The following is a 23,496-nucleotide window of genomic DNA, read 5'->3' on the forward strand; positions in this document are numbered from 1 at the left end:
TAATGCATGTCAGTGGAGTACTCCAAGTATCACTATTCATTTCCTTTGTTAGGCAGAAAAGCCAGAACATCAAACCCACTTACTGCAGAACTGCTCCAATGTCAGAGGTATGTCCAGGCACAAAACTATGCAAGACAGAAAATTTGATTTACAGAATGATTAATCAGCTAGACTCCATGCTACCTAGAAAAGCTATAAAAAAAGGTCAGATGCTATTTTTTACAAGGTTAAAGAGATTAAAAGCCCCTAGATCAATATATTCAATATATGTAGGTTGCTCCAAAAGTAATAGCTCCTATTTATTTCCATGGAAACCAGAACAGATACGAAGAGCGCAGCAACATTATTTGACAGAGCAAATTATCAGCTACAAAACACACAGACACCACTACTAGCTATGCATTTTTGCCAGTGATGAACAAGAGTCTGCATGCCACATTCGTCAAAATCTGCATGGTCATCTGGAATGTGGCTTGTCTTTCATGTCATGGTCTCCACTCCTGAAACTCAGCAACCACTGCTACACTGTGCTCATATACACTATTTAGTCTACATAAATGTTCAGCAATCATCATTAATTGTCAATGGATGCTTTCTTTTTTTTTTTTTTAATGTCATTCGGTGACATACCTTTGCTTCATACACATGCCAGATGACAGTCAGTCAGACTGCTCCTCTGCTGCCATCTGTTGCTACTCAACAAAATTGAATAGAATATTGGTGTGAAGTTTCAACCTCTACTCACATATCACCAACATCTGCCACTGATATTGTGGGCCAATATAATAAAATAGGAGGCAGAACTTTTGGAGCTAGCCTCATATATCATTAAAAAGAATCTCAGAACTACAGAATTAGTTCTTACTTTAAGTATAAACAATTCTTGCAATCCGATATAGACTGGCCACAGAATGGTATGAAAAGAATCAGAATAATGGTAGAACAAACTTCTTTTTGAAGGAAAGTTCAAATCACAAAATACATTGCTAAGCTTAGAGTTCAAGTAGATAGCGTTAATTGACAACATCAGCTGTTCAAGAAATACGTGCTTTGGAATATTGTAATTCAAATCTTAAAATAACGGTATAGAAAGTCCACTGTTTGCTCTTATTACTTTCATGGAACAACATTTTTTTAAATACTGTAAATTACACTTTTTCATTATCGTGAGCATTGTCTAGAAATGGGGGTGATACACAGAAATGTAGAAAGAATGGAGCAAAAAGAGCACAATATAGTGGACAAATTGCATGATTGATATACATATATATATATTTCATATTTAAATATAAACATAACCAAGTAAAGCACTTTACAAAGAGGAGTTCTTTAAAATGTTAATTTTGTTTACCCGCAGAGAGATGCTTCTTTGACAGAGATGATGTCTGTTAAATAGGTATATTTATCTCTCATACCATAGTAGGTTTCTATTCAATTGCACAGATCATTCAGTGCAGTTATACTTTATATACCCTCCCTTTAAATATATGAAGTGCAAGTTGCATTCACCCAAGACACAGATGTATCATTCCTGCTGATGTGAAGAGAACACACATTTCTCGAGGAAAGACGTTGCACAAATGCAAGTTAAGGGATTAATACTATCAACATCAAGCTAAAAGAAAATGGAAAATAAACCTGGCAGATGTGAAACATTACCAAGGAATCATCTGCAGTACAACCAGCACAAAAAGACATTTTTTCATTAATATATTTTCTTGAGGAAAAAGTGGAATAAATGAAATACTGCTCCAGTTTTGCTGCTCGTAACTAAGTGCACTGTGTCTACTTACAGGAATGAAGAATATTCACCTACAGCTACCTGCATTAGCTGCCCTGTTTATGGAAAAGCAGCTGCATCTCTTGCTTCTGTTTATTGCTTAATGTTCTACTCTTATCTACAGTCTCTCACACACCCTAAAAATCAAAAGGCAGTATCAAACAAGTCAGGGTAAATAATTCAGTGTTCTATCATGTATCAAAACAGTTTTTAGATCATAAAATATGAACTACAAACAAGTAAACATAATCAGTTATTTGGCGTAACATGCAAATAATCTGTTCCATTACTGTAGAAATTCCTTAAGCAAGACTGTAAAAGTAAAGCAGAGATTCAGATAACACATTACTGCTCAAACAAAAATGTTACGCATCTGTGTTTGCTAAATATGATTTCATAATTTATCAAAAACAGTTTCTTTCACAGAGGCTCATGTTATACAAATTTCCATTTTGTTTTTGCCATGAAGCCATCCTCTTTGCACAGTGCTGCTATTTTTTGTTACATTCTTAAACTGCCATGACCAAATTTAGGATGACACACACAGCAGTTGTAACCCAGCTCATAGATTGGTGAAAAAGACATGTTATAACATCTGTTCCAGATTCTCTAATACTGTGCCATCACAATTTAAATGAAAACCACTGGTTTTTATCATTTATCATGATTAAACTAATTTACTAAATAATTTTATACATTAAAAATTTCAATTTTATTTGGATATTGCACGAAATTCCTGCAGATTCTTTTCTTGTTCCGGTATGTCCAATTACGTACAAACATAAGCATTGAAATTTCAACTACTGCAATCATCAACTTGCACGGCAGCACTGCTAACATGGAATTCACCTTTCATGAGAATGAGCATAAATGAAGTCTGTTGCTGTAAGGTTTCTTTGTGCAAAAGTCACTGGAAACAAAACAAAATTCCGAAGACTGAACTAAAGTATGGATTGTGGAAGAAGATAAAGCTAACTAAGAGAGCTCAGCATGATAGTAAGCTTATTAATAACTCTGTTGTTAAATATAGAAAGCCATTTGAAATCATTCACTTCAGGTCTCAGTGTTTAATGACATTTCCGATCTTGAAATACTCAAGATCATTGAATCTGTAGAAGGACACTGATGACAATGTGGTTTACGCCTTGTAGCAAGAGATAAATCACTGTGATTTTTTTCGCCCTCAAAATATTTTCCTTTGTTTTAATTAAATGAAGTGCCATAAAAAACTGTGCATACAAATTTTATATTTAGTCTTATAATGATAATATATACAAAATGCATGTAAAATTGCACACTGCATATGGAGATTTTAGCTCCTATCCACCTTTTCTGACCATTTACTGGCTGGTAAGAATGCTGTTTGGGATTTGCAAATTACTTCAGTGTGATAATAGATTTGTTTCTCTAGTTATCTATTGATATTATATCAACAAGACACTCTGCTACTGTATCCAAGATCATATACTAAACTATAACATAATGTGTAATTGGATTCACTGTACTTTAAACCAATAGCAATTTAGCCATGGATTTGAGTTTTAATTGCCTTCTTTGAGTAATTTTCATCATATTGACAATTTGAGCTCCCTTAGTCTAATCATGTTGTTCTGAAATACAATTTTATTCTTTATCGACATAAATACCCTGTAACTAATTTTGCCACTGGGAACGTTTTATTCAAATTTACTGATCTAAAAAAATATGCAAAAACTTGAATTGGTAACTGAACAGTAAGCAGGGAAGACAAATTATCTTAGTATGGTGACATCTCAGGTAATTTTTATACTTTTTAAAAGGTGCAAGATATACATTCACTGTCATAAAAATTTGATAGCACAGATAACTGACAGATAAAGAGGAGAAATACTGTCCCTTCTGGTTAAAACTCACTTCAAGGTTTGCAACTTTTCAGTACAGGACAAAGTTTTCTACCACACCATGAGAACACGAATACAGAAGGTAGCAGACCCTGCTCTTCCTCAGTCACCACAGAAGGACACAGAACATTGGACTAGACAAATCCTTGCTTTTGTTCAGTACAGGCTTTCTTATTATTGTTCTTTAAAAAAAAAAAGCATCTTTCAATGCATAGCAAATAAGTGCATTGTTTGCAGAAGGGATTTGAGGAAAAAAAAAAAAAAAATCAGTCCTAGAGACCTCCCAAAATTTTTGTCAAGACAGATTCATCCAGATGATCTGAGAGATAACTATTGCCTTTACGAGATTTTCAGTCCCTGCTGACTATACAAAGACCTCCTAACCAAAGCATAGTACTTATGGATACTACTGTTTCACTCTCTATAGGATATGGGTCAAGACTTTTAATCTTACTTATGTCTGAGGTGTCTAAGGTGACTCTGATACCAAACACTTCACCTGCTGGTAATCCAGACTTTACTGGAAGTTCGGCTTTTTTATCAGCATAGAAATGGCAAAAGAAGCTAACACAGTGGGAAGTGATGGACAAAATCCTTGGAGAGTTAAAAAGAAGAAAATGTATCAGTCAGAAAGGTTATAGTGCCCCTTCTCATGGGTTAGAATGGGGAAAAAAAAAAAGAAAAAATCCTTTTCCAACTCAGAATCCCTTTACAAAGCTCTTCAAAACTAGGACCTGAGTTCAAGATTCAGGGTCTGCTTGGGATACAGCTCCAACTGTAATGAATGAACAATTAAACTTCCTAAGTGAAGAATGCATACCATCAGTCACTTCTCCACAAATAAGCTGGTGGCTACCCAGTGATCTCATCCAGAAATGCCAAGACCAAGGAGAAGTGCGTGGGAGGATGCTGCCAAAGGGGCAGTCAGTCAGAAGTGCCACCTAACTGAGAAGCTGCTGGAAGTTCTTGGCTTTGTTATTCAAAATGAAACACAGCTGAAAGGACTTGTGAAGGACTATTCAGCTTCACTAGATAGCATCACTGCATCCAAAGTACTCAAACGGGTTCACAGAGACCTTGGCTGACAAAACTGGAAAATATGCCAGAGAGAAAGCATGGTTGCTTTGTCTCTTTTAGGTCTGCTCTGTTTGACAGGCCTTTCAGATAAATCACTACCTCTCTGTAAAATTCACCACTCACCTTTTGCTTTTGGCCTTTCACATTGTGCCAGTTTGCACCACAGGGACATCTGGGTTCCATAACTCAATTCTTTGCGACCCCAGGGATCATGCCTGGTACATCTGCCTGGTGCTGAAACTAATGTGACCTGTAGCTAAGCATCTCCATCATTTCCTTTTTTTCTCTGAAGTCTGCTAAATTACCGCATCTTTATATTTTATTATACTTTCTTCAAATATACTCCCAGCAGGTATGAAGAGATACACCTGGTAGGGATCTCAGGGCTGTGTTCCATGGACTTGGTAGACAACAGTTTTTCCCACAGTTGCTATCATAAGACAAAAACAACATTTCTTTGTATCTTATTTTTAGAGCGTAGCCATGGGAGAAAATCTACGGTTAACATACAGTTAACCAAATCTGTTTATTAAGTTTTTCTATTCTATTTTTTGGAACATTGTTCCAGAGAAGCCACTTTTTGCTTTCTATGAGAAATAACAGTAAAGTGAAAGAAATGTCAGGAACTTCTAGCTTGTATCTTTCTGTACCTGAAAATAAGAAGAGTGAAGAACAAGACTGAAGTGTTAAGACAAATGTCTTAATAGTTCAATTAATACAAGTATTTTTTCTGTGTATATGTGAAAAAGCAATCAAGGGAGCAACAAGGCAAGCACGCAGAACTAGGCATACTTCCACGATCAGCATAGATTCAAGAACCGTTAAATCTTCTGAAACATATTTTCATAGAAAAATCAAGAGTAGGCTGATGGGAGTCATTCTTCTATCCTCAAATATTCTTAGAGAAGCTTAACTGCCCCTTTAATTAGTCTTTTACAAAGATATAAGCATTTGAATAAATGATAGAAATGCATTTTTATATATTTATTAATATGTTTTTCGCAAATTCCAGTCCTCTGAACTTCATAAACAGAAAAAATATCTGCTTAGAGAATAAATTTGCAAGACTATCTTTAAATACATTTATAGAGCGCATGGGACATTTTAAAATAATCAGATATCTTTTTTATTTTTATTTTTAAAGGCATCTCTGGCTAGCAACTGAGGTTATTAAACCAACATCTGTGATCATTACAGTTTATGCAGAATAAAGTACATATCTTGACAGTTTCATTTATGTTCTTAAAGAACAAGCTAATGGGAGTCTTATAATTTAAACTGAAATATGTTAAAATTTGAACTCATAGAATTCAAGAGAGATCTATCCAAGGGAAAATAATAATTTGCATTGAAATAAAACTCCTTGAGCTTTGATTCTTAAGACAACATGGTTATCTGTAAGGAAATAAAGGATAGCTCTTAACTAATGAGGTTTCACCTGTCAAAAGACAGTTCTTTAAGCACCCACAGAGATGAGCTGAGTACAGTTCTATAGGAATTAAGCAGATTTTCATGGAATTTAGATCAGCCAAAGGATTTCTCAGAAACAACATGAAGTTTTGTCACTGCAGTAGGTACCCATTAGCAGATCATTCTAGGAACGCCAAAACAGTACAGGGACTGCAATGTTCTTAATCAGCTCTTTATTTCACAGATAAAAATAAGGTTGAAAAATAATCATATCATATTTTTCTAGTGCCAGCATTCAACATGGTAAAATTCAAACTGCACACTACTGCAGGAGCTGGACTGATGAATTAAAAGTAAAAAATAAAAAGTATTTATGAAGTAATCCCAAATTGTATCCTAGACAGTGCAATGAGCAGGTATTAGCTGACATTCAAATTTAAATCAAAACAAAAGTTGCAGGAATTCCTGAATAGTTTGTGCTCAGAACAATGATGGATATACTAACTTAACCCCTGAAAGAACAGAGGAAAAATACTGGTCATTTCTAGGGAAAAGTCAAACAAACTATGAAACATCAACCCTAATCATATTAGACCACGTTCCGCAGTGTAGCCCAGGTACCAAATTCTAGTTGTAACACTCGTGTGCCAACCAGTAGTGCCAGAAACTTGATTTGAAAGCAGACTTCCATGATCACACAGAATATCTTTCATTAGTTCTTATCATTCACTGCATTAGATTCATATTATTTAACAGGATATGAGAATTAAAACCTTTAAAGACAGAAACTAAAAATATTTTATCCATTCATCTTTTCTCAGCTCTATCTGATTCTACTTGTAGGTTCATTTAACAATTTGAACATAATGACATCAATGTGTACATATTAACTCACTCCACGAGTAGATTTGGTAGGCATTCAAGCATATTATAGTGTTACTACACTCAGTGCTTGCAACAATAAGTAATAAACCTAACCTTGAATGCATCAAAAACACAACTTTGCTTCTCTCTCAACTAGTTCCAACACACCCCCTGCCATAGAGCAACCTTCTCATCTTTCCAGCCAGATGCCAAAGTCTTGCAGCATTATCTAATCAAGATAAACAAACATCTGCCATGACTTAGCAACCACCCGATAACAAACCTGCAATGATAAGGCTGCAATCAATTCTCATCAAATGTTGCTCTAAGGTGATTTCCCATTGCTCTGACATCATCTCAGACTGAGATCATGCTGACTTTGAAAACTTGCTTTCAAATGCCGCCCACCAACAGTTATGTTCTGACATTAATCAACACTCAGATTTTGAATTTTGTTCCTGTAATTTTCCACTCAATATTGAATTACTTTCTTTCCATTCTATGTACTTTTCTATGTACTACAGAAATATACTCCACATTCATTCACTGACAAATTTTCATTAAGGAAAATCTTCTTTAGAGAAAGAAACAAATCCTTGTTTCTTCACGCGGCCCCTAGCACCACAACGCTCTGAGTTTCCACAGCTCTGTGCTTTCAGAAGCCTTCAGGAGCTGCTTCGCAACCACACCAAAGCAAAGCAGCATAGCAGTGCTGCGCCATAACACATCTGCAATGTTCATGACAAAAAAGAATATTAATCTAGATCTCTACAGTTCTACACACGTTTGAAAGCAGTACTCTAAGTGCAGACAGCTCTCCTATTCATATTGAAGAGATTTTCAGGAAGTTTATAACAAATTTAAACTGGACACTAAGCTTTGAACAAGAACAGGTGACTTTAGTTTACTGATCTAGTCCGCAGGCATCTTCCCACATCTATCAAAAACCGGACACAACATTCTGCATTCTGCCCTGCAACAGCTTAACAAGCTGAAGAAATATCACTGCCATTCTTCACAGATGGTGAAGAGAAGGCCTGGAGGTATATGTAAGGTCACACAGCAAGTTAAAATCACTGCAGAGTTTGAGCCTCTTAAATTACAGTTTTGTAATGAATCCCCAAGATATATCATAGTTTTTTCACATTTTCTGTAAACAAAACCTAAAACATATTAGATGCAAAACGCTTACACACTATTATGCAGCATAGGTCCTTATTTCAAGTAAGAAAGTTGTATTACTTTTCAAAGCAACAAAAATCTTCCGCCACTGATTGGATAAAGATTTTTCTAGCAAGACAGTCCGACAGCTTTTCAACTGCATATTAATAATGGATAGAAATCCCAAATAAAATATAATAGCTTTGAGAAAAATAAAATGGAAATACACAATGAAAGACTCAAACAAAATAAAACAGAACAACTCTTTTCAGTACAGATTCAAGGAAGCTGTTGCAACTAGAAATGAGAGTGAACTACTTGTTTCGTTACACTGATTTCCTGATGTGGAAAATCATTGAATCATTAAGATTTGAGAAGACCTCTTAGACCATCTTGTCTAATTGTCCTCTTACTATCAACGTTGTCTTTTAAGTCACATCCCTGTGTGCTACATCTACTCTTTCCTTAAAGGTCTCCATGCGAAGTGATTCCACCACTCCCCTGGGCAACATTTTCCAATGCAACATCACTCTTTCTGAGAAGAAATTCTTCCTTATATCCAATCTGACTTTCTCCTGGCACAACTAGAGGCCATTCCCTCTTTTCCTAAAAAAAAAAATAAATCCCTCAGCCACGATACAAGTTTACATGTAATTTATACCTAAACTGAAAAGTACATTATCTTCTGAAACCATAAATACGTAATTTTCTTCATTAAAGGGTACCAAAACTATTACCATGCAATTTTGAAATAAGCTGTCTTGCAGAGGCAGCTGTTTGACTAAGAGGTACAACTGTAATGAGAGAACCTTGCTCCAGTTTTTCTTCTTAGACCTCACACAACCACAATGCCCCTTCTTTGTTTCAGCTATGAAAGAGTAGACTTGGACCAAGATACTGCAGCTGCTCCTCTGGGGCAAGCTTCTCCCTCTGCTCATTAAAAAAGCACCATACCAAAACACACTTGAAGAGCTCCTACCTACATGGCCTAGATATGAATAAGCTTCTGTTCATAAAAGGATAACTTTAAAATTTTGCCAGTTGGGAACCTACTACAACTATTTCCCTTACTATGTGAATAAAATAATGGTTCTGAATCACTTGATTACTCCTTATATACTACACTGATGAAGAAACACAAATATAAGAGTTTACCTAAATTGTCAGTGAAATAGAGACCTTGGGAGCAATTTTCCTTGTGATCCCAACTGCATGGATTAGGTCTGTAATTAAATCAAATATCAAGGCAGAATTCTAAATTCCATAGCTCTGCTTTTCTTCAATCACTGAAGATACTCATTCTTAAAAAGGCCCAGTAAGACATTGTGGTGTGCCTCACTAAACAGAAAATAAAAGACTGAGGCCCAGAACTCATGCATTGTTTCTCAACAGCAGGGAGCAATAACAATCCCAAGAATTCTGGGATTGTAATTCTGGGATTGAAAATCCCTCTGCAACACCTGTATGCTTTTCCCATCTGCATTTATGGGAGTTAGATGGCTATATCAAGGTAAGAATTGCAATCCAAAGCAGCTAATCAGAAAGACAAAACAGTGCCCTCCAGAACAACAACAAAAACTAACTCCTTAGCCCACACTGTGCTCTGAACAAAGATGATCTCTGCATATGTGTTTGTGTTTGTTAAATTTGGAATGACTTTATTGATAAGTCTGGATTCTTGACTTTGTTACTTCACCGGCCTCATCATCTGAACATTTCAGCAGTCTCGAGGAGAGGCCAGAGTCAGCAGGTCTCCAGCCTCATCCAATATACATTCTGGCAGGCTAAAATCAATACACTAAGATTTGTCTGCCAGCTTTTTTATCCACAATCCCACTTGCCGCTGACTCTGGCCTCTTCCAGAAGTCTACTGCACCTGTCACTGTCTGAAAAATTTGTATTCCTCCAGTTTACAAATTACTTAAACCACTCCGGTAAGATGAAGGGAAGGAGTTCTCCTTCCTGCCATCCTAGAACCGAAGCCTCCTATGCAAGGAGTAGCTTGGCAGAAGAGCCTGGATTGGTTTTACAGCTCCATCTGCTCCATCTGTTCTTAGTATGCTGACTGCACCCTTAGCCAAAAGGACTGTCGTTCAGCATCCAAACTGCCAGTGTAACTATGTGATCAGCCTGACCAGGCTTGTAAGAAGTACATTCTGGAAGTTTTACACTGCACTGTTGCTATCATGTCTAATACATTCCCCCTGATGTATATACATGTACATACCCATGTATACATACGTATAGATAAACAGATGTGTCTTTACATATACTTTCCCCTCTCAGATTAATAACAAGCCTAGAAATGACCTAATCTTAACTGCTACTACAATGTAGGGCATCTCTAGAGATGGTAACATCTTGTTTCACAAAAATAATTCAAGTGGCACAGATGCGGTTTTTCATAATTCAGACTATCAAGAACCAAATGGTTATTTATAGCTATCAGCCAACACAAAGGTGGCCTACACTGTCTCATACGAAGCTAGAGAATTGTTTCCTGAGCCTTCTCCATGCATATAAAAAATTCTGCATTGCCTTTAAGAGGTTTATCTATTTGTCCAACAGGCTAGAGCAAAGAACTTAATGAGCAATTTTTTGTTCTCGTAAGACTCTGGGATCTTTAAATATGTCTAGCAACAAGACTAAACTAGCCATTACATGAAACTTCCTTCTGTGCACCAAAACAAAGCTCAGACATAAACCTAGTCTTAAATCCCCCTTTTTTACACAGTTATTTTTCAAGATGCTCCCTACAAGTTTCAGTTATGACCTTATCAGTATTGACTCCCTTCTGAGTAAATTCTGCTTGGCTCCATTGGCCATATGAATCTAGTATGAAATAATCCTAACTATCTCATTGCATGCAACACCCAAACTGCAGAGGAATTAGACACATAAAAACAAGGATTCTGTAAGGTATTCAAAGCTGGAACTATTTTTACCTCTTGAGATACTTCAAAACAGAAATATTACAAAGTGATGGCATTTCAGTACATTCACGGCTGTGCTCAGTTTTAACAGGATTTAGTAAATGCTCTTTCAGTAGGAAACTCAGCCAAATATTCCATGACATTCTTTCAGATAGTTGAATAATTCCTCTGTGTAATTCAGGTAACAAACAAAAAGGCTGCAGCAGCATGAAAGTTTAAAGCTTATAATCGCAGCGTATGCAAGTAATGGTATTATATTAGACATTAGTATTTCTGTCACTAGATTTTCCTAGCCATAAGTTAACAATAAAGTATAATTTATTATTATTTCTTGTTAACACTGCAGTTTTTCTTTTCCAAATCTGAATTAAGTTTATGCATCATACACCACTCACATCTCTTTTATCTAGCCTGGAATAAGTCTGATTTGTTCCATGTCTATAGTGAGTATTTTTCTCCTAATGCTTCTCTTGGGAATCATTAAGGAAGAAAGATATTATTCCTGTTAAGATCACCTCACTGCACCACTAAAAAACAAATATTGTCAGCTTTTCTTACAGCTCTTGTAAAGAAATGAAAAATAATAATAATAAAATCCCGTTACCACTGAAAAATAGTTTTGTTTTTTTTTTTTTTCAACTAATGTATCAGTTTTGAGACTGTTGTTAAAAATAAACAAGTTAAAATCATTTATACCATAACTGAGACAAATTAAATCAAGGACTTAAAAAAAAAGTGTTCAGTTATTTAAAAAATCCAAAATTTAAAAGTATTTCTGCCAGATACTCCTTTATGAATTAAAATTTCTTGAACATCTGTTTGGAACATTATAGAAAACAACTAAGAGTGGTTTGCTCCGGATTATCAATTCTTTGGCTGGGGCTATCTTCCGTATGCTTTTAAGTAGAAACTCCACCTGTACACCTTATATCCTCTTATGAGCATCAAGTAAGGTTTCAGTTTTACTGCTTTCCATGACACAGAAATTAGAAACTGAAGTCCAGAGAGCTTGTTTGCTGGGAGGGAGCTGAGAACAAAGAAGTTTAATTCAGTTTCCAGAAGCATTCTCAGAAAGATACGCACAGTGTTTCATACAAAAGCTTCTCTAGGAGGCATCCTGGAGGATGGATTCATGATGACTATCCATCGCCTACCGACTCCATAAATCCTAGCTCCTGGAACGAATAAAAGTACAAATGATCTCAGCCACTCAAACAGACAGATCACTGGGGGTTGTTTCCCTCCACAGCACTGCTTGGCAGGCAGCTGGGCAGCTCTCTTCCCTGCAGCCTGCTACATCTGCAGGTCTCCTGCCCTTTCTCTAGTTCAGCTGCCAGGTCATCTCTCTTTCCCTCCCAGCTGACAGGCTGCCTCTCCTCTCCTCTCCTCATGCCAAACTCCCTGCCTCTCACAGAGCTGGCACATCATTTCTGTCTTTTGGTTACAAGCCCTATGCCCTGCTTACTGGGTCTCCTTTGCCCTCACCCATTCTCTCTGTGCTCCCTTCTGTCTCCATGCTTCTGTCCCCACCTTTTCGTAAGCAGGCAGACAGACCCAAGGTGAGGGTACTTGCACATGGGGCAAGGGCAGCTCCCTTCTCTCTGCACCCCTCAGCTCCCTGCTCCTTGGTCTGAAACAGGAAACGGGCCAGCTTGGAATATCTCAGGGATCTGTATAGGTTCCTAAGAGTCCAATCAATGCTGTCACTTTTACCATCTCTATTACATTTGCCATACAGTTGGATTACATCATACATTAAAAGTTTCCCATCATCACGAACAGCGACTGCATTTCTAGGAGCACTCACAGCCTGCAAATCTATCAGTTAGATGAAGTGCAGTGCAGATTTATGAGGAATAGAATGATAGATTTTGATTAGAAACTTGCAATGAAAAATGTAGATGGAGTGATTAAAATGCTTTGCTGAAACGCTTCTGTACAAAAAATAGGAAAAATAATCCTGAAAATTGTAGAAGATTTCTACCTGACAAAAAGAAATGCTTTGATTTTTTTAACTCAAAACTCACTTTAATTTTTTATTATTTACAAACTCAACATTGTGTTCCCTGATCACATTTCTAACTCTGTAGAATTTCAGCCACTTTAATACTTACGTAAACATTTGTTTTTTTTAAATACAAACTGACATCAGTAGTTGTTAGTAAAAAGAAACCACACAAATGATTTCTATAGCTGTCCAACTGTCCTTTTTTTTTTTTTTTTTATAGACCAGTGAAAACTCATTGCTAGAAAAAGGCCAAATACTTTCTAGTTACACTTTAACTGCAGTCACAGACCTTTGTTGGACCTCAGCTAAAGCAAATGGAAGGAGCAAGAGATTTCCATGTCCCTCAGCCCCCAGGTTGCATTCCTTAGGTACCATAAAGCTAATGCTTGGCAGGGTGTATGACTGCAGTATTCTACAGACTTTTTTGCTTCTGCCTAGATCACTGAAATAAAATGCCAGTGTGGAATGACCATGGGCCAAATTATTTCACAGACTGGGAGAGATTTTTGGTACTGCTTGCTGTGACCAGACATTATTAATTCATCTAATGTTCACAGTAATGGTGTTAATAATGATGAAATAATGTGTTATTAATGAGGTGGTAGTGCTGTATATTCTTCACAGAAATTCCGTTATAATTGGCCAATTAATGTACCATTGCTTTAAATTGTTAATTTGTTTTTAAGAGAAAATGTAACATAAGTTAACAAATCTAGTTTTAAGTACGGCTGAGGCCAGCTATTATCCAATGACCTTCCAAGGCACTTTTGAGAAGCTTTGCCAACTTATTCAATTAAAAAAAGAAAAAGCAGAGTGGTTTCAAAACAATTACAAAAGCTGCCAATAAAATTCATTCAACTCCTCTTACTTCAGAGCAAGGTCAGCAATGAGAGGAAAAGAGTGCCTCTGAAGCTCGGTTTTTAATTTAAGGGGCGTAGGTCTAAATCACAAAACATACTACAGATTAACGTGGGCACCCTGAAACCTCCCCAATGGAGATGACTTTTGAAGCAGTGTGACTTTTACTAAAACACACATGTTGTGAAGGAGTCGAAAATTGGCTTCCCAATTTAGTGGCTTTCTAATACTTCATTTCTTGTAATTTGGAGTTTTGTTTTTGAAATTAAAAGTACTGTAGGATTATCCTGGTCCAACTTTTCTGGGTTTGGCTGGATAATAAAAGTAGTAACAGGCTGAATATATAAGAAAATGCAATGACAATTCCCCTCCTACAGCATTTATGCTTAAAACAATGTGATTTTTTTTTTTTTTTTTTTTTTTTAAAAAGACCCTCGTTTAACAAATTAATTTAATGTGGGTGACTTTGGGAGACTTCCAAGTAAGGTGGTCGTTTCCCATATATTAACTTCGATAGCAACGTTAGCACAACATTTGTGCATAAACCCACAGTACTTACTCCTCCTGCAGTAAAGTTTGGATTTGAACAGAACATTTTATTTTCTATACTACGTCTAAATGAGGTTGAACTTTCTCAGAAAGCATACATTTTAAGACTTCTAGACTGCCATCTCATTAGATTTACATTATTGTACTACATCTGGAGTTTTCAGAGTCAGAGAATCACACTGTCCATTGCAGCCTTCAAATGCATGAGCTCTCAATTAGTACATACCTGCTGCCCAATATCCCAGTGCATCTATGGTGCACAGCACAGGATGAGTGCAAGCTACACCAACTCATTCTCATAATTGTTTGTGCCCTTGCTCTTACTTGTGGCTCAGAGATGGAGTTACAGCTTCTCTGCTGAACCCACTCCCTTTTCTTGTGCCTTTAGCACTATTCAAAGCACTGAGGGTAACCTCAGATGTTGTTATAGTTGTTCCATCAGAAGGATTATATTGGTCTGAGCAAATTTTTCAGAAATTTCAGTCAATGAATACAGACACATCTATACAGCTAGATATAATTCATGACAATTCTGTTCTCATGAAAATGGACCAAATGATTTTGTGTCCATTCCAAGCAGAGAACAAAAATAATTTCAAATGCTTTCAAAATGTTACTTTCACTTTATGACAAAATCCTTCAGGACTCATCTATAGTAAAGGTCAGTGTGCCAAAACGCTCTGCCTCTGTACCCAGCTCTGCTGGGTATGGCACTGTCATCCTGAATAAAGACTTCAGATCAGTGCCAGCCAAGTGTCACATTAAAACTGCTCTTGTGTAATGTTCAAAGGTATTTTGAGCTTCAAAACACTAGGAAAACAGTTCAATTTTTCATAAATACTTTGGAAACTGGGATTTACTGTTTCTGCAGAGGAAGCACGAGGGATGATCCAGTTTAATTTACCTGATTTTTATTTATTTATTTAGTATTTTCTCACCTTTACTTAGATAATGAATTTTAAAAAGAATGGGCTAAAACTGCTTGGAAAATTTAGAGAAAGTTCTTTCTACTAACTTTAACTGCAGTTGTAAGATTTTTATTTCTTTTTATGATGTAGTGATCTGAAGTATCTCTCAAAAGGAAATGACAGGATTCTACATTTGCTTTTCCAGCAAATCTTATAAGCCTCTTAAGAAACTTACATTTAGATTTTCCCATAAAAAAGTCGCCTTAGATGTAAGAATTTAGCACTATATTAAAATCCTATGTTATTATCTAGCGCTAAGGCCTCCTAAATAACACTTATAAAAGTAGCATTCAGAAAAACACTAAGAAACCTTTCAGTGAAGTAATGGTATAAGTATACAGATGAAATGAATTTAAATTCTGAACATTGAAAAAGTTCTAGCTACATATTTCTGTTAACCAACTCAGTGCATAGTTAGTCTAACAAAACACTTAGACATTTCACATTCGTATCTTCAGTGTAATATGAGCCAATTTAACTGTTTCCTACATTCCTGACAAATATTTGCATATTATATCACTAGTACAATGTTTCTAATGAAATCACTAAGCACAGCAAAACTTTCTCTAGTTATGATTTACATTTCTGATATTCATATGCAAAAAAAAAAAAAAAAAAGTAATGCAAAATACGTATTCCTTTTACAATAACTTCACTTACAAAAACAATACAAGTAAAATAATTTTGTTTGAGAACACGCAAGCATTGATTTCATTCCTCAGGCAACACACTTCTCTACATATTTGTCACAATTCAATTTACACCCACCACTAACCGAGTATTTGCACAGCATCTTGAGGCAGCTGGCAGTTCACACTAAAGCCCAACGGGAGAAACTCTGACCTGACTTACAGCGCTACTGCAGGGCAGCACCTGGCAAGAAGGTTTGGTTCCTAGTGAGTGGGCAAGCTCGTCAATGGACTGCAGATGATGCTCACAGTGAAGGGATACTAAAATTGTTTCTTCTCCTTATCCCAGTCAGTTTTCCTCATGAAAGTAAAGTTCTGATGTTCTCAAAATATTTGCATTCTCTGTTTAGTGATAATCTTGTCCTACAGACATTAATAAACTAAGAATTCCAAGCTGAAGAAGCACACAACAAGATCTCAAAAATCGCATTCTGCAGGGTATTATAGCTCATATCATGTGCAATCTCATCTACAAAATCCACTGCACAGTACACTAAGCACTTTTATTTTAAGGACTATTGCTCTTTCTATAATCCAAAATGTCTTCACTTCTATAAATCAAATCAGAATGCTATTTTAAAGGCTCTCCAGTCTTTAATTTCCTGTGTGTTTTAATGGCCACATAACTTCATTCGGGCCTGAATACTGCTCTTATCTCATAAGATGCAGAAGCAGCCACACTGCTATCACAGTCCTGTCTTATTTTGTGTGTTTGTTTTTTTGTTTTCTTTTTTTTTCCCAACTAAGCACTAAAATGAGCTGTGCAGGCATCCTATACATTCTAAACAGACTTTGAGTTATAAAAATAATACATAATGAACTCTTTCCCAAGCAGTTCACAGAGCAGTGCTCTAATCACAGAAAACACATGAGCAGCCATTTAATTGTAACTTTATAGAGGATTCAAAACATGCTCTCTAATGGAAAGCAATTCCACCTCATCACATTCTGAGTTTGGTCCCAGCTGGTTTTGGTTTGCTATATGTGAACAGAACAAAAGATTTTGTTTCCCTGCTTTGCAGAGATACTGGGAGCAGAAAGAGAGAGCTGGGCAGAGAAAAGGTGTGGAGTAAGAATACAGTCTGCCCAAGTTCAACCATCCCAACAGTGTGACACACCGTGGCCAAAGAACTACTTGTTCTTTGGACAAGTTCAAGGACATTTGTGCAAGTGAAAGCAAGAGGCAAACAAATCATGGAAAGAGAAAACGAAATATGCAAATAATTTCCAAGAAGCGGGCAAATTCAATATTCATCTCTTCATATACAAGTTTCTATCTATTTCTAGAAGGACACAACAATTTCAGAGCTGCAACTCGATTGCTCTTAAAAAAAAGAAAGAAAGAAAGAAAAAAACCTGCAAAAATATAAGGTTAACTACGTTACTTAAAAGAAATTCTCACTTCAAAAACTGCTGCAAGAATAGTAGGAAGTGATCAGCATTCTCAAAAACAGAAAAAAAAACAGAAAAAAAACAACAAACAAACCACAAGCAATTGCCATCAACCCCATCTCCTTCCAAAAACCACCTTTCAGCTTAGATAAACCTAGAAAATTACTTCAGTGTTTCACAGAAAATACAGCCTGAAGCTATGATTTTGCTCAGGTAGCTCTGGTCATTTTTATTTTTTTTACACTTACTTTGTATTCAAACTGACTGCTACAAAAAGGAACAGAGAATGGAAATTAAGCCCATTACATACATTTAAAACACTAAATGTAACATTAAGGCAATGGTTTTCTTCATAAGTAAAAAATCTTGATGCATTAAAAACTTCACTAGGTTTCAGTAACAACAAAAATTACCACTAATGTATGAAAACTGTGTTAGTGCCTGCAAACCTTTGTCATAAATTATACATGTGAATATGGAAATGCTAATGAACAGAGGATTTCATTTACAAATGATTAGTACAGATTCAGCAGTCGCTACAGTTAAGCCAGTATAATTTATTTTCTTGTAGAACATGCTGTTTGCCAAGTTTAGGCCATTTATTTCTATACTGCTGAGTATCAACGTCTTTGACTTGAATGTCACATTATCTTTTTATCCAAATAAATGTTCATTTTCTTTTTAGGTTTTAGTTAGATAAAGTCTTTAGGTTCAGACCTAAATTTTTTGATTAAAAATTTTGTATGATGGGTGCAATAAAAATGATACCCATTTAATACAGAAATAATTGCTGAAATTACTCTGGTTTCTGAGACTTCTACTAACATGTTTAGGAATGTACATATAATGGTGACCTTCAGCAGAGCTTGTCACAGACTTCTGTATTCAGTCCACATCATTTTTTTTTTATTTTTTTTTTTTATTACTACAGAAGACTTTTCTTTGGGATTAGACTTCCTTGGGGAAAACTTAGTGTTTCAAAAGCATCCTACAGCCCTCAGAAAGGCAGAATAGTGCAAGGCTTCACCATCATTTTTTTTTTCATGCAAAGATACATGTTAGCTGAAAAAAAATCACTAATGCCTTTTCAGAATAGATCCAAATAGAAATTGAAATATGGCATTCTAAGTATAAAATCGTATTGCAGAAATCATTCCAGTGTGCCTTATTAAATAGAATGTGGATCTTCTATGAGTTAGGTGATATGATGAGTGGTGATATTTTTGGAAATTTTTTAAAAGAACTTGCAGTAGAACCAATATTTTCTTTTACATGCAAATTCCGTATTTTCTGTTAAATTCTTTAAAAGATTCAAGACTCAAAAAATTCAGCACCAAGATTCATCATATAGATACAAAAAAAGACAACTGTACTTCTGTTCGAGGTTTTCATGGAGTAGAAGACTTAGATCTGAAGTTTGAAGTAAGCTGATAAAAACATTTCCAGGCCTGAAAAACCTGAAGAGGTAGACCACTGCTTCTATTATTTTAGCCTGAAGAATAGGCCACACAACATCACAGTACTTCAGCTGCCTACAAGATCAGATTGTCAACAGACAACAAAACGAAATGAGGCTCTAGGTTGTGGAAAAGAGCCTTCCTTTAAGCCTGGATCCAACAATGATTCTAATTGCATAATCTACCCATATCAAATACATACATAATGTGTAAAGCGCATTTGTCTTTGACAGCTTTATTTGTTCATTAAACATTTATGTTAAATGGCTTTTAGCATTGCAGTCCATGACATTCATCTAAACTTGGCTAGAAAATTAACAGATTAAGTAGCTCCTCGGATTTTTAGCAAGTAGATGTGATAAAATTTGATCTAAATTGTGCATTTCAAAACTGAATTTTAAGTGTGCTTTTGCTAACATTAATCACCTGTTTGTTTGTGTTGAGGTATGGCTTCCATCTCTGATACCTTGTAAGAGAAAATTGATTATAATCACTCAGACTAAAAAGGGATTTCTTTCATAGACAAGTCAAGTACATGACTATTGGGAAGGGTTTAGCTATCAAATTAACATTGTAACTTACTTGGAAACTATTTCCTACCAAGTAGTATAGGGCAAGATTTCCAGGAAACAAATGCTATAAATAGTACTTTAAACAGCACTTAAAAACAATTACTCATATGCTTGTATTCTCTTGTTCTACCAGCTAAATGCATCTGCGAAAAATCTAGCTAAGCGAAGGAGCAGAAAGAATGGGAAAAAATGCCCATCATTTGGTGCTCCGAAAAACCAGAAATTACCATAGTAAAGTCTTAAAAAGTGTAACAATTTTAGATACTGGGCTTTTCAGTTCTTTGCTATACCAGATAGCATTGAGGAGTTCCTCAGACATTTTAATGATGTATGTGCAATATGTGCACCTGAAAAATAGAAAAATCCAAAATGGCAACTGCAGGTTGTGCAAAAGGATAAAGAACTACGTAACTGGTCCTAGCAGTAATATTCCAAAGATATCTATTAATTAAGAAGCTCCTCTTGCTTTTCAGTAATATTTTGAAGACTACAGCTGAAGTGTTTAAGTGAGAACAATATCTCATAGTCATTTCAAATATCTGTTTACTTAATGGTATGTTTATATGTAAACAATGAGCATCTAAATTAAGGGATAGTATCAGATATGGCTGCTTTAAGGGAACTTTATGCTTGAGAGAACTTTTCTAAGTTAACAAAATTTATTTCGAAAGTATACTGTTATTTTATCCTTTATTTTGCAGTAGTGTGCATAAACTGCTTATGAATTTGCTGTCTCTACAGGCAGCCATCACCAGTATCTCACTGTACTGCAACACAGCAAATAATGCAGAAGTGTTTTTTTAGGGAAATAGGTCTTTCTTCCAAACAGCTAATACAGAAACATAAGAGCAGGTGTAGGTAGCAAGAAGCCTGTACCTTGCAATGCCTACAAACCTTGCTGACTTGCCCCAGTATAAAACTGCATAACGATCACAAACTACAACTACATGGTTAGAATTTCACTAATAAATATTCAGAAGACAAAACCAAGTATGCTTATGGCCCAATTTATCAGAAAGACAAATAATGAAAATCTGAAAGCTTGAAAGCTCTAATATTTTGTTTCCTATGACAGCATTTCACCCACAACAGTTATCTGCCAGTCTTCCTTTCTCTGGAAAACTACATCTTAACTTCAGCCATATATACTCATACAATCTTTGGTTTTGTTAGCAAACAACAAAAGTAATTTAGTTTGATTCACATAAAAACAACACAGCTAATTACTTATGTTGAAGAACAACTCCTTCCCCTTGTTCCCTTACAAATAAATGCCAATGAAGTTATGAGACTTCCCTAATGGCATACAAAAGCTAAAAATTTGATTATGATGCTAATAATTTCACAAAAATTGACAGTAGCTCAATAGGGTTCTGCCATTTCTAGGTTTCTTTCCACCACTAATGAGAACTGGCCTTGCCACAAGTCCGTAATGCACAACATCCCCAAGCTTTCTTACTTGAAGTCCTTACCTCTTCAGCTAGCTCATTAGTCATACATACTCTTATTTTCTGCTTTTGACAACTAATTTAAACATATTGGAGCAATTCTCTGTACTTCTGGACAAGCTTAGCATCTCTGTGTGTACAGAAGTGCTTCTTCTGATACAGAGAACATCGTTTTGTACTAGTGGAGAATTTATTAAATGCTCTTCAGAAGGGAAAAAGACAGCAGAGAAGAGAACGACACACTAGAAGCCTTCAAGAAATGCATTGTAGTTGATGGGTTTCTGGTTTGAATAAGTTCACAGCTAAAACTGGTGAGCCTGACCTGAATTAAATGGACAAGACTGAACAAGCTATCATACTCACAGCTACAAGATTGACAGAAAGTATGTTTTCCTCTTCACCCCCAGCAATCATACACCTTTGCTTTCTCTCTATGACAGAATGCAGATGGATGATTAGCTGTGCAGAGTGCAAATATCAGGCTGGCATTTCAAAAAACATGGGTTATTCTGAAAAAGCTTGAAAATCCTCCCAAAAATACTGATAAGTTTGCTCTTCACCTTCTTCATATAAAAAGACATCCAGAATGACAGAACAGAACTAATAAATGCAATGTGAACTGGCTAGCTAGGGATTCTGGCACAATATTTGCCAAACTTCTAATATTTTAGTTAATGTATTTTAAACGTTTCACTTTTCTGGTGGAGTTTTTGAGTCTTTGTCAGCAACAAAGTAGATAGAACAATGTTTATGACTGTATCAGATTTATTACCAGAACATGTTAATATCATTACGATATGTAGTTAATTCATTTGAATTTCTGGTGCTGATATGGGACTGCCTGAGAAAGCACCCTTTTGAAGGTTTGCATGAGATTTTGAGGTGCTGTTGCCTTCATTTCCATCACAGAAAACTTGTCTGGAAGTATATTTTCAATTAATTATCTGGGCCAACATCACAGCTGCTGCTCCTCAGTTTTTCATCTGTATATGTATTTCATCAACATTAACAGCTGCAAACTGCATATTAGAAATTAAGAATAAAAAGAAGCTTTTAGAAGAAAACGATTTCATTTTTATCATTTTGCTAACTAGGGCTGTGAAAAAAATCACTGCTGTCTGTTGCAAGACTCGGAAACAGTCTGTTTTGTTTATATAATAAAATGTGGCCTTATTAGTACTACATTAGGCTTAGAAAAATACTTGGATGAGTTACTGTTTGGTAACAATTTCAGTATCTGTACCCATCCTTCCTACAGTTTTGCGCATGGTAAAACTACAGCACTATCAATACTGCACTGTCTATACTAATCTGATTACCAGAAAACCCTGTACATTTTTTCCTATCTTTTTTTTTTTTTTTTCCTAGTACTAGATTTTTACTGGTAAGTTTTTAAAATTAACATACTTTGGAAAAAACAAACAAACAAACCATGAACCAACCAAACAAAAAGAACAGGAAAGAGCTGCTATAAACTCAGAAATTTTGCTGCTTCCTATCTGGTGAGAGTGATGACAGAGCTAGGGCAGTAAGCTTGAATTAAAGAATACTTACAAAGCACCAGCTACCTTTTATTGGCAGGGTTATGATCTCCAGTAAGAGATTTGTCAATTCTCTTACATGAATAGTTCCTGTAGGAAATGCATGGATATATAAAGACTTTAAAACATATTATTATTAAGGAATGAAAATAAAAGTTAAATTAGTTTTCTTTTCTTAAAAATCAATCTTTCTCAACAGTTGAATTAAGTGAAATAAAGGTAAGAAATGAACTGCTAAAATGTTTCACATCCTCTCTGCTCTATAGTTTAATGAACCTGAAGAATTTGAATCTTTCATTTTCCTAAAAAAGTTAGCTAATGTTTAGTTTTTACTTTTTCATACTAAATGACCAGAAGAGCCCAAAAAATTCCAAATGTAAACTTGGAGCAATCACCAAATTTTATTAACTGTCACAATTATCTTCTGGAGAGCAACCACAAAACTACTGAATATTTTACTTTTCTCATTTGTGATCTCTTCTTCCGTCTCACTGGAAAACAACCCAGTGAATAAATCATTCAGGGTTTAATTCTGTATATTCAGCTTCTAACTAATACACTCTAAGAGCATCTTGGAGGGTCATGCTTCTTATCATCAGCTTCATTTCTATCACAGCCTTCAGCATCAAGTTTCTTCCAAACTACTTATTAAATTTTCAACTTTATTTTGAACTTCATGTTTATATCTGTTGGTTTTTCTTTCTTTTTTTTTTTTTTTCTTTTTTTCCCCTTTTATACTGCTGCAACCTGATCACCTGATATACAGGTTGACAGAGCATGCAACAAGGAAGCAAAATCACATGAAAAGAAGAGTAATTGAAATTTTATTCTGAAAATGGTTTCATGGCAGATTACTTCCTGGGTCTTTTTCTCATTTGTGGTAGTGCAAGAAAGTATAGCTGCAGGGAA

Source organism: Tympanuchus pallidicinctus, unplaced genomic scaffold, assembly GCF_026119805.1.
Source record: "Tympanuchus pallidicinctus isolate F22 unplaced genomic scaffold, pur_lepc_1.0 scaffold13, whole genome shotgun sequence".
Classification (NCBI taxonomy): Eukaryota; Metazoa; Chordata; class Aves; order Galliformes; family Phasianidae; genus Tympanuchus; species Tympanuchus pallidicinctus.